Here is a 13,510-nt window from a genome sequence, read left to right on the forward strand (position 1 = left end):
ATGCTCTTTGGCAGTAAGCTTTTGTTAGCCCCCTAGTGGTTGCTGCGCATAGCACGAAATGTGTTTGGATTTACTGTTTTTCTGTGCTTTTTGTGATGTTGTTTTACATTGTAGGAGCTACAATTGCTGATACCATCAGAAGATACCTGTTGAGTGTGTTTTATGTCTTCTGCAGGTACGTGAGCTTGTTAACAGTCATTTTGTCTGTACAGCACAAGCAAGTGAAAATGTAATGCGCTATTGTTAATTTGTCCACTAGAGGGAAATGTTTAGTCGGTGATACTTCTGTTATCCTGTTAATTTGTTTTATACGATTGTGAAATGTATTTTATTATTCATAAGATTTCTTTTTGTATACAAATTCAGTGTGACAGACTGTAAAATGGGAGAAATTATTATTTTCCATCTTTTCTTTATTAAAAAGTTAATTGTAAGTCTGTAAACACAGTGCGCGTTTGCACTGTGAGGGAGCTACAATTGCTGATACCATCAGAAGACACCTGTTGAGTGTGTTTTATGTCTTCTGCAGGAATAAACTGTGAAAAGCCAACCTTTCTGAGCGTCTGTGATTTATGAAGAGCTGGAAGCGTTACAGCTACACAAGCCAGCAAGTACCAACGACCGGATTTGGTGTGTGGTAATAACAGGTAAATGAACATTTTTTTAAATTATTATTTGACTATATATGAATGCTTGTGTATAAATACACAAACAATACACATATGCTTTCATGCTTTCAATTGTGTAATTTAAGTGATCTAGGTAGCTCCGTTTTGGAAGTTCAGTTCATGCTAGAAATGTGTTTTGGAGTTTGTACGTGCTTTGTCTCTAGGAGCCACCGCATATATTTATATATAAACATATATAAATAAAACCACTTTTTTTTTTACATTAGTAATTCCTTTTGTGCATAATTTTATATTGTTGTTAATAATTAATTAATTAAAGCAACAAAACAACCTGAAGAGCCGGTTCGGAGCCGAAAGAGCCGGCTCTTTTTAGTGAGCCAAACCGAAAGAGCCAGTTCTCTAAAAAGAGCCGGAAATCCCATCACTAGAAACCCAGGGGTAGGTCTACACCCAGGGACAGAGAGGCTGTTCATTTACTGACAGAGGATCTTTGCCTAGTAGACATTTGGAGGTTAGTTAATCCTAGTTCAAGGGAATATACATTTTACTCCAATTGTCATAAAACATATTCGAGGATAGATTTCGCTTTAATATCAAAGTCTTTGGTCGATTCAGTTGTCGACTGTGAGATTGGTGCCATTGCCATTAGTGATCATGCCACGGTAGAGTTGCAAATTGATTTAAACACAGATAGAACAAAGAGGGGTCGCTGGAGGCTTAACACGATGTTGTTGCAGAACAAAAGTTTTAGTGAGGAGTTAACAAAGGATCTTAAAATTTTCTTTGAAATCAATATGGGTTCCACAGATAAAGTAGCCACAGTTTGGGAAGCGTCTAAAGCATATATAAGAGGAAAGATAATTGCATATGCAACAAAAGTTAAGAAAAGTGATCTAGAATGGGAAAAAACCTTAGATAAAGAAATACGAGAATTGGAGAAGGATTTAGCAAGACAATACTCAAATTATAAATACCAGACTATATGTAAATTAAAATACCAGCTGAATGACATTTATAACAAAAAGGCAGAATATGCCTTATTTAGGCTTAAAACAAAATTTTATGAAGGTGGCGAAAAGAATGGTAGACTATTGGCAAGGCAACTGAAGCAGCAAGATAATTTAAATAATATATGGCCTGCATTTGTATAGCGCTTTTCTAGTCCCTAAGGACCCCAAAGCGCTTCACACTACATTCAATCATTCACCCATTCACACACTGGCGATGGCAAGCTACATTGTAGCCACAGCTGCCCCAGTGCCGGACACTGGCGCCACCGGGCCCTCTGACCACCACCAGTAGGCAAACACGGGGTTAGTATCTTGCCCAAGGATATTTGGCTTGCAGCCAGGAGGCAGCCTGGGATCGAACCACCGACTTTCTGATTAGTGGCTGACCTGCTCTGCCACCTGAGCTACAGCCACCCACGATATCTATGATTAAGAAAGACAGCCAAGTGGTAACCTCATCAAAAGAAATAAATTCAATTTTCAAATCATTTTATTAAGATTTGTATACCTCTGCTGGTGCACTTAATGAGGGGGAGGTGAAGACATTTTTTTCAGGTCTACAATTACCTACTCTTTCTGAGGAACAGAAAACAAGGCTGGATGCGCCTATAACTGAAGAAGAGGTCAGAGCTGCGATCTCATCAATGAAAAATGGGAAATCGCCAGGCTTGGATGGCTTCCCGATTGAGTATTATGGCCTGTATTTATATAGCGCCTTACTTTTATATTATACTATTATAAGAAATATATTGATATTTTAGCTCCAGTCTTGCATAAAGTTTACCTTGAGGCATTAGAAATAGGTTCCTTACCGAATACATTTAATGAGGCACTAATCTCCCTTATTCCTAAAAAGGATAGGGATCTATTGGACCCATCAAATTACCGGCCAGTAAGCCTTTTGGGCGTCGATTGCAAAATTTTGACGAAGGTTTTGGCCTTCTGCCTGGATCAAATATTACCAGATATCATCAATGGTGATCAGGTTGGCTTTATTAAGAATAGGTCCTCAGGTGATAACATTAGAAGACTTCTTCATCTCATGCACAAAAGCAAATCTAGTCTAGCCCCGGTTGCGGCCTTCTCACTGGATGCTGAGAAGGCTTTTGATCGGGTAGAATGGGGCTTCCTTATGACAACCCTTGCAAGGTTCGGGTTTGGGCCTGGATTTTGTAATTGGGTCAAAACTGTATATGCAAGTCCAAGGGCAGCAGTTTTGACAAATGGATTGGTGTCAGAGTTTTTCCATCTCATTCGCGGGACCCGGCAAGGGTGTTCTTTGTCCCCGCTGCTTTTCACAATATTTCTGGAACCACTGGCCTTGGCTATTCGAGCTAACAGGGATGTCAGAGGTGTTCATGCAGGGGGTATGGAGCACAAGTTATTTCTATATGCTGATGACATCTTAGCAGTACTAACGGATCCCATGCAGTTTCTACCAGCGCTACTCACATGTGTTGAGTCATTTTCAAGGTTGTCAGGTTATAAGATAAACTGGTACAAATCGGAAGGCATGCCACTATCAGCATCATGTCATTCTAGATGACATTACTCCATTCAATTTTAAGTACTTACCTTCAGGTATGAAGTATTTAGGAATATTATTAAAACCCAAACTGGGGGATATTATGCTTTCAAATATGGAACCTCTCCTCCTAAAGATAAAAACAAATCTGGATAAATGGGGTAAATTGAATCTTACACTATGGGGTAAAATTAATGTGATTAAAATGATGGTGGCCCCACAGTTCAATTATGTTTCCATGATGTTACCTGTAAGAATTCCTTTACACATATTTAGTCAATTTGAGAAGTTAATTAAAGATTTTTTGTGGAATAACAAGAAGCCAAGAGTGAATATAAAGAAAATGTGGGCCTCTAAAGACATTGGGGGAATGGCCCTCCCAAATGTGAAGTTGTTTAATTTAGCTTTTGAAATGTCAAGACTGGCCAAGCACTGGACAGGTTCGGACTCTGAGCTGAGCTGGATGAAGATCGAACAGGAACTAGTGAGCCCTTTTACACCCTTGGATGTTCTCTCACAGGGCTCAGCAATTAATGGACAAGACTTTCATAATAACCCAGTGCTCGGGTATTCTAAAGCTGTCTGGGTAGAGGTGCACAAGATGTGTGGAGCATCTCATTTAAGACAACCTTATACCTCGCTATGGAACAACACCGCTGTACAGATTGGGCGAAAAACAGTGTTCTGGAAGTATGGCTTGTCAAAGGCATACACAGGATAAGTGATCTTTACTCAGGGGGAGTGTTTATGTCATTCGCTGAAATAACCCAAAAATATGGTTTGATAAGAGAAAATAATTTTTGGAAATATTTACAAATTAGGGATTGTATTACCAAAGGAAAATTTACTCAAAGCTCAAATATGGTGGAGTTTTTAGAATTGTCCAGTACAGCACATAGAGCAGCTGTTTTCTACGAACTGTTTAACAATCCAAAAAAAGAGATATGTGAAAACTTGAGGATTATATGGCAGAGAGATTTGAGTTGTGCAATTTCTAAAGAAGATTGGGGTAGAATTTTGTCATTCTCTGATAAATATATAAGAGAGGCCAGGGGTAAATGTCACGGCGAGTGAGGTGAGCCGTGTGGAGGAAATGAAGGAGGATCCAAATGCAGGCAGTCGTGAAGGTGTAAAGGTGGTTTATTGAACATGAAAGTAAATACAAGCGGCAAATGGAGCTAGAACTAAACTATACTGGGATCAACTAAACTACAGAGCACAAACCTTAACGAGAACGACCAGAAGAGACTAACGGCGGACAGCAGGGAGAACACACGGGTGAGACATGGTAGAAACGCAGATGAGGCAGGGTGGAATACACAGACGGACCAGCAACTACAATAACGGAGGACATGACTTAAATACACCCAGAGAAACACAGGGGAATTACACACAGGTGGTGGACACAGCTGGGAATGATCAACAAGACGAGACAGAGGTAAAACTGAACACACTCACATGAGACCCAGACCTTCACAATAAAACAGGAAATGAGAACACCACACCAAGATGCAGACCTGACACTGAGAGACAGACAGAATGACACATGGAACCTGAACTAAACTAAACGTGAGATACAACCGAGAACAAATCCTTAAACATGAAACTCAAATAATAAACATCATAATCGTCATCATAAACACAACAAGAGAACAAGAAAACAATCCCTGATGCAAACTAAAACCAAAACATAATAACCTCAAACATGGAATAACAAAAACATGAAACTCCACATACTGGGTCCAACGGACCCAGACCCGTGACAGTACCCCCCCTCAAAGGGCTGGCTCCCGACAGCCCCAAACAAAAAGCACAAGCACCAAGCCAGGGCGGGCGGAGGGGGCCCAGGAAGGAGGGCCCGAAACACAAAAAACCAGGAGCACGAAAGTCCAGAACCAAAACACGACTGTTCACTAGTCCATAACACAGTCAGGGGGCCGACCATGCACACGGCGGCGACGGGCAAACAGTTCTGGGGACCGACCGTGCACACGGCAACGACGGGCAAACAGTTCAGGAGGCAGACCGTGCACACGGCAACGGGCAAACAGTTCTGGAGGCCGACCTCTTGGAAGGTAGCGGCGGCCACCGAGCAGGTCCGGAGGACGGCCGCGATGCCAGCGGCGGCGACGAACTCTTTCCGGAGGCCGTCCCCGAAGGCCATGACGCCATCTTAGAGGCTCGGAAAACGGCCGGCAGAGGCGAGGCGGAACGGGTCGAGCTGGCACCGACGGCGGCGTGGCAACCACAGGACCAGACGAGGCAGGACCAGACGAGGCAGGACCAGACGAGGGCGGAGCTGAGGCTGGACCAGGTGAAGATGATGAAGACGCGGAGGCTGGACCAGGCGAAGATGATGAAGGCGCGGAGGCTGGACCAGGCGAAGATGATGAAGACGCGGAGGCCGGACCAGGCGTGGATGACGGCAGCGGGACGGCTGCGGAACCTGACGGCAGCGGGACGGCTGCGGAACCTGACGGCAGCGGGACGGCTGCGGAACCTGACGGCGGTGATGCTGCAGGAGGTGATGTGGAGATGTGCTGGCTGGGTCCTCCAGGACCCTCAGCTAACGAGGCGTGGTGCTGGGTGAGCTCCTCGGACCCTCCAGCAGACGTGGCATGAGGCTGGACGGGCTCCTCGGGCCCTCCAGCAGACGTGGCATGAGGCTGGACGGGCTCCACGGGCCCTCCAGCAGACGACACTTGAGGCTGGCCGGGCTCCTCAGGCCCTCCAGCCGACGAGGCAGGACGCTGGCTGGGTTCACCTGAACCCCCAGCTAACATGACGTGAGGCTGGCCGGGCTCCTCAGGCCCTCCAGCCGACGAGGCAGGACGCTGGCTGGGTTCACCTGAACCCCCAGCTAACATGACGTGAGACTGGACGGGCTCCTCAGGCCCTCCAGCCGACGAGGCGGGACGGTGGCTGGGTTCACCTGAACCCCCAGCTAACATGACTTGAGACCGGACGGGCTCCTCAGGCCCTCCAGTGGAACCAGTCTCTGAAGCAGCAGGTACGGAGACCTCTGCCAGTGTGGACACTGGCTGGGACTGAGCAGCACAGTGGCTAGACTCAGGCAGCAACAGTGGGATACAGTCCTCAGAGGGCTGAAAGTGCTCCCCAATACACTCAGCAGAGGACTGAGGCGGACGGGTGAACTCACTTGAACTCTCAGGGGGTGCTGAGAGCCGAGACTGTTCTGGTGAGTTCTCCGGTGAGGCTGCTGGTGCTGGCGTCTTGACCTCTAGGGGTCCAGAGTTGGCTGGTGACTGACACCCAGCCTCTGGGGAGGCCCTAGAGGGAGCAACGGTCTCTGAGATGGCCAGCTTAAATGAACCAGCAAAAGTTTGTGTGGAGTGTGTTCCCTGCTTGTAATGAGGCTGTGAGGATACAGGCTGGGTAAATGAGTGGACAGGCTGCTGAACTGGTGGCAACTGAGCTACAGGTAGCGAAGTAGTAACAGGTGGTGGAGTGGCTGGCTGAACTGATAATAAGGCTGATGAATCTCTTGCCAACTGAGCTATTGACTGGGCTATGGACTGTGTCTACTGGGTCTGACTGTGACTGTAATGGAGGTGATGATTGAGCGGCTGACTGAGTTAGCGACTGCTGGGCAGCTAACCGAGCTACCGGCTGAGCAGCTGACTCAACGAACACAGCCCCGGTATAAACAGTCATATGAACTGGTGAAACAGACGGAGCGTCTTTTCCACTCACCACAGCCGGCAGTTCCGAAGTCCTAATCTCCGGCTGTGGGGCGACGCACCGGTATTAGTCAGAGGTCCCTTTACTACGGTTCGGAGTCGCGGACATTCAGTAATAGTAATAAATCACACAGCAATAGTACATTCACGTTGTTGTAAAAAGCATGATAATATATTAAGTAATCCAAAGTATTCCGAATACGTTACTGTCATTGAGTAACGTAACGGAATACATTACAGAATACATTTTGGGGCATGTATTCTGTATTCTGTAATGGAATACATTTTAAAAGTAACCTTCCCAACACTGGCAGAGGAGCTGCTCAGCATTGTAAAGATGGGAAATGCTTTGCGGCACACCAGCACCACAGGAATGAACGAGCGCTCCAGTCGCTCTCATACCATCCTCACCCTTCAGGTCGTGTTATCCTGCCACAACAGCAAGAACTCTTCCTTTAAGTCTGTCTGCTCCTCTAAGCTCTGTCTGGTTGACCTGGCAGGCTCGGAATGTGCTAGAAAAACTGAGAACACCGGGACACAACTGAAAGAGTTTGCTCATATCAACACAGGCCTGTTTGCACTGGGCAACGTTATCCGTGCACTTTCAGACCGAAGTCAAAATCGGCACAGTAACAACTCCGGCAGTGCACACGTACCATACCGTAATGCCAAGATCACTCGACTCCTTCGTGACTCATTAGGAGGCAGCGCCCACACGCTAATGGTGGCGTGTGTAAGCCCCTCCCACCACTTTGTAGCTGAGACCCTGGGCGTCCTCAAGTTTGCATCTACTGCCCGATACATTCAGAACTGTCCAAGTCCTTCTTTCAGGCAGCGGCTGCAGGAGAGACTCAGAGCTGTCAGTCACTCACCTCCAACTCGTATGGAGTGTTCAAAGGAGGAGGGAGACCATTTTGCTCCATTAAACCTCAGAGAAGAGCTAAAAAAATGCCAGGTAACTATAAAAGATTTTAAAAGGGATGTTGCCATTAAGAGATCGCAAACACTTTGATTACAATCAATTGATAAAAAGTAAAGCAAAAAAAACTCTGAGATTTTTATTTGGTTGCCTTGAAGTGTAAAAGATGGTTAGTGTCTCCAACATGTGGACATGCCTGACACATTAAACAACAACAAATGAGCTTGGTGTTTTATTTATATAAGATAAGATAAGATAAGATAACCTTTATTAGTCCCACACGTGGGAAATTTGTTTTGTCACAGCAGGAGTGGACAGTGCAAAAGTTATGAGGCAAAAATTAGAATACATGATATATTACTGTACCCTCTTAGATACCTGCTGTCACGGCCTGTGGCTCAGCATCCAGGGAGCCGTGGGAGGCTGCGGTGGCCACACCCTCGGGCTGGGCCGCCTCCAAATCACCTGCGTCTCATCTGAGGCAATCACCGGAGGACTACTTCAGCCAGCTCTGACGGCTTCTCCTCGCCAGTCTGTAAGTCTCCTCCCAGTGTGACCAGCATTCGGCGTGGAAGCCTGTGGCCTGCCTGTCATCCTGCCTGACTGCCTCCCTCCCTAGGATTCCCTTCATGGGCACCTCTCCCCTCCAAGCTCCACAGTCCTGCTCTACTTGTAAGCCTCGGCTACTTATGAAGTCTAGCTGTTCATTTCTTGACAATCTGCGTGCTGTTAACTCTGTCTCCCCTTTCTGTTGCAGTTTCCCCACGGTCCCGATTACTGTGCTCCTGGGCTCCACGCTCCTCGTTTCCCCCCGTGGCGTGGGCTTTATTTTTCCGTTTCCTTAACGTTGTTAAAAGATTCTTCAGTTCAATAAAAACGTGTACATAGTTCTGAGCTGCGGTGTGCTGAGTCTGCTTTGGGGTCCTGTTACCTGAACACTCCATGTTCTGTGACACCTGCTATTCAGAATAGGAGAAGTGTATTCAGACTGAAATCATTTCAAACTGCTGATGGAATTGCTGTTAAAGAACTGAAGTCTAATATGGATTTTTTTTAAAAACCACAGACATAGCTAATGTAAACTAAGAATGACTGCATCCCGTTTAGATTTGAGGCTGTAGAAAGAAGTAAAGCCATGGGTATATCATTGGTTATTCCTTTGTTTCCGTTACAAGTTGTCAACATTTCGTCTGGAACATCTTATCCTCTGAGAGCTTATGAGAAGATGATGTGAATAAACGCAGCATGGCTCAACTGGATCAAACTGTTTACATAGACAAAAGCCAAGTTGTACAATTTTATAGGCTGGCTATCCTATCCAGTTTCTCTTTTGTATGCTTAGGAAGCTCTCCACATAGACAAGCAACTGTTGCAGCAGAAAGATGCAGAACTGAGACGGGTAAAAGAGGAACTCGAGAAACTCCCTCAAGAGAGGAAAACTCACCTTATGTTGTTAGAGGAAGAAAAGCAGCGATTACGCATACAGTTGAGGAGGAGAACAGTGCAATAAAGAGCTGCTCTGTGATGCAGAAATCAGTATATTTTATTTACGGGAAAAAAATTAAAAGATGAATTTAATGCATGTCTGCTGTGTTATCATTTGTTCTTTAAATGTGCACCTCTGTGCAAATGTTTAGACAGAACAACTGGTGAACCAGCAGATAATGATTGATCGCCTTCGTGGCAGTGGGTAGCAGTGTTGGTCAAGTTACTTGAAAAAAGTAATCAGTAACTAATTACTGATTACTTACCCCAAAAAGTAATCCCATTACTTTACTGATTACTTATTTTCAAAAGTAATTAATTACTTAGTTACTTAGTTACTTTTTAAAAACACGATTTACAACCTAAAGAGGTAATAAAGCGATAGATCTTTCAGCCCAATTCTACTTTTTCTACATAATCCATCATACAAAATGTAATCAAATGGAAAAGTCTCTTTTTTTAACTTGTTTTATTAGTTTTAATCTTTTAACTTTATGCATCAAGCAAAAATGTAATTATATGCAACATTCTCTGAGTTGAATAAATTAGTTTAACATTTAAAACTATATTCCACACATTCCAGCACATAAAGTAAAATATTTTTTGTGTTTACACTCACTCTTTCAAATAGATGCAAGTAAAACACAGCAGAACATAAATAAAGTCAAAGACTCAGCGGTCCTGTTGCTCTATTTTCACCTGTAAAGCAGGACTGCGGTAGGCGGAGGTTTACCCTGGTGCAGGTGTGCCGCGGTCAGTTGAAGAATCCGTGAGTTTCTCTGTGAATTTCCCATTACGTCGTTGCGCACTCGGTGTTTGTTTGGAAGTTTAGGGGGTTTTTTCGCTGTAAAAAGAAGTTTTCTTCCCACGCACGATGGACGCTAATGTTTTTGTCACTTTTTATGGAATCAAACTCAAAGTAAGGTCAGTACTTCCACGCTTTAAACGCTGCACGCTCATACTCTCTCCCACAATCGAAATGTGATCCACTGTTGATCTGCACACGGCTGTTGTCACTAACGGCGCACTCGCTTACGTCACTGTCATGAGACATTCTCGCAAAAAATCACGGTTTTAGTAACACAGTAACGCAGCATTCCTACGGGAAAGTAACGGTAATCTAATTACCGTTTTTGCAATAGTAATCCCTTACTTTACTCGTTACTCGAAAAAATTAATCAGATTACAGTAACGCGTTACTGCCCATCTCTGGTGGGTAGTGTGTGGGTTAGGTTGATGTCCATAAGTGAGGGGTTTTTTTGTTGTTGTTGTTTTTGTTTGGTCTGTTATAATGGGGTTTTTTGTGACTTTTGTTATCTGTGATACTAAAAAGTGTGCCTATAGACTGGAGAGGGTAATGGCAGCTTTTAAAATCCATGGCCAACTCCTGCTGGCTGAAATCGAGGAAAAAGATGACGTGTACTGCCCGCTCTTAAGTGGGTCTGGATGAGTGAAGCTTTCTGTTAATGTAAAGCTTTTTAATGACATATCTAATCCATGATATATCTTATATAGCATGTCTCAGTTTTTCTACATGAAGAAAATGTGTAAAATACAGAAAAGGTTCTGGTAGACAGGTGATGTATTTATGGGGATGTCAGGAACAGTTTCTGTAGTAGATACCAGGTGGTAAACAAAGCTGCTTGATGTTGTAAGGCACTCAATACAATGACTTAATGGGGTTTTAGAGTTCAGGCCAGAAGAACTTAAATTTCTTGTAACGGTAATTATTTTTGTTTTCCTGTTTTATTTCATCTTTCTACAACAGCACCATCATAAAAAATAAGAACTGCAAACTGTTGACCTGGAGAGATGATGCAGTAAAATCTCATTACTCTTTGCTCAGTCCTTTTATTTGTCTTCCACTGTGGTTATAAATTTTTATCCTACAAGTTTTTGTTCCTCCCACATATTTTTTTGGGTTTTTTTTTTTTTGGGGGGGGGGGGGGGGGGGGGGGGGTCTAAATCTTTCAAGTTGTCAAATGTCTTAAATCATAAATGTGTCATGAATTTGTCATCTTTTGACTTGAATTAATAAAAGCACACACACAGACCTCCTGATATCCATAAATAATTGTGTCCTTTCTGCAATTTTCTGTTTCACAGGGAAACAAGAAAGGCAAGAAAGGCTCAGAGGCAGATCTATGAAGGTTTCAGAAGGAAAATGCCTGAAAACAAAATGAAATAAACAAATGAAGAAACCCCTGAAGAATATTCCCACTATTTATCGAAATCAGGGTTCTTTTTTTTTTTTTTTTTTTAATTCTTAGACTCCTGGTCAGCCTGTAATGCATGCCCTCCCTAAACACACACACACAAACACACACACACACTAATAGAAAAAGCTAGATTTGGCACGATATGTTACACAATTAAATAAGATTTGCAAGAGGCTTTCTGAAATATCGACAAACGTTCTAAGCTTGTGCTAAAGTAGCTGCTTGGCACATCGTGCTGCCCTCTTCAGGCCTAAGAGTGCCTTTGGATCTCCTGTACTGTCGAAGGCTCTGTGCCTGGGCCCTATTTCAGGAAGCCGGTTTAGAAAACTCAGAGTGAAAAACGATACTCAGGGTTGAGTAACCCCGAACTGTCCAACTCGGAATATTCGGTTTCAGAAAGGCTGATAACAATTAGTTCAATCAACGTGGAGTTGCTTTAACCCCAAGTTAAACGCGCGCACGAGGATACATAAAGCCCTGATTAGTGGAGCACAGATTAAGCGAGTCACCATGGAGACGGAGGGAAAGAAGGCGCGGTCAATGTATTTTACAGCGCTTGAGGCCGAAATTCTGATGGCAGCATATGCCGATAACATGCAAATTTTGCGGAAAAAAGTAACACAGCCTCAGCTGCAAAAGAAAGGGAGCATGCATGGCAAAACATAGCCGACAGAGTCAATGCGTGAGTGTTAATTTAAACATTGATCTAGGGATTTCCACCCATTTAACACGTTATTATATTATATTTTATTTTATTTTTTAATTTATACATTTTATTTTGTGATGTGATGTGAGTGCAGGTGCAACCCAACAGGCCCCAAACGTTCCTGGCAGCACGTAAAAAAAAAAAAAAAAAAAAAAGAAATATAAAAATATAGTCCAAACAGGTGAGGTGTAATTGTATTATGAGCCATAGTGCTTGGTCTGTTTGTCCGATGTAAATCAATTGCAGTTAGAGGCTACATTAATTTCCCCTCTGTAAGCACTTATTGAAATTATCTGAGCACATTACAAGTACATATTTGCTTACTCTGTAAGCTCAAATGTGACCCGTTATAGCCAACAGAAAAAAAGCGGAGGCCCGAAAAACAGGTGGGGGTCCTCCACCACCACCACTCACAGAGGCTGAGCAGTTGGCTTCCACATTTGTGATAATGTTGGCAGCATCATATATGATCTTCACAGTGCAGAGAACACAAATTAGCATCCATTACTATAATGAAATAATTTGTTAGTTTGAAATGCTACAGGGAACTATGTACCTGTACATTAATGCTGTGGAAAGACTTCCTGTTCACATAGTCTCCTTCATTTACTGAAGGAGCAATGATTGGAATGTGAGTGCCATCTATACAGCCAATCACGCCTGGGAACCGTGAAAATAAATGTAAAATTTAAGTAGTAGTCCAAGTATCACCACATCATGGATTAAGTTTTGTTCATCCTGATACCTGCAATTTTGTGGCATCCCTCTTTGATAAATCTTGTGGGTCTATGACCGGGGAACACAAACGAGTACAGGAGACGTTTCAGTGCAACTGTAACATTCCTGACTGCCCGACAGACGGTAGCCTTGGAAACGTGCTCAGCGTCACCAATATTATACAGAAAGCTCCCGTTTGCAAAAAACCGAAGTGAAATACAAATAATATGTACAGAACTGAGAGGATGTCCGCGATGTGTCACATGAGCAATATTAGGCCTGAGGATGTTATTCAAATCAATTATAGATTGTGCTGAAAAATGGTAACGTTCACACAGGAAATCATCAGGAAATGATAAAATGTCCGAACGCGCTCTAATCACTCTCTCCCGGCGGAGAGCTCTGCGGAGAATTTGGGCTTCAACATCTACTGGCTCTTCAAGGAAGGGGCACGCCATGTCTGACACTTCCTACAGTCAGGTTTCCGACAAAGAGGCGGAGAAAGTCAGGGTTAGTTGAAGTAAACCTGCTAGGGGGCAGGTTAGCTTCACGGAGTGTGTCGTCATAGTAACTCGCTCGGAATTAATCTAAACTCGCTT

At 43.7% G+C, this 13,510-nt stretch overlaps 1 protein-coding gene across 1 annotated transcript in view; it reads left to right on the forward strand.

Annotated features, from left to right (window-relative positions):
* Nucleotides 1-514: 514 nt before the first annotated feature.
* The window catches only part of LOC146617916 (N-acetyllactosaminide beta-1,3-N-acetylglucosaminyltransferase 3-like), a 115,815-nt gene continuing 102,819 nt past the window's right edge, over nucleotides 515-13,510 (forward strand). Inside the window, exon 1 of the mRNA XM_085372162.1 lies at nucleotides 515-647. The gene's annotated coding sequence lies outside the window, so the exon portion shown is untranslated. The remainder of the gene's footprint in view (nucleotides 648-13,510) is intronic.

The sequence above is a fragment of the Diplotaxodon limnothrissa genome, linkage group LG15 (assembly GCF_057381915.1).
Source record: "Diplotaxodon limnothrissa isolate DT_005_m linkage group LG15, D_limnothrissa_male_GT1.1, whole genome shotgun sequence".
Classification (NCBI taxonomy): Eukaryota; Metazoa; Chordata; class Actinopteri; order Cichliformes; family Cichlidae; genus Diplotaxodon; species Diplotaxodon limnothrissa.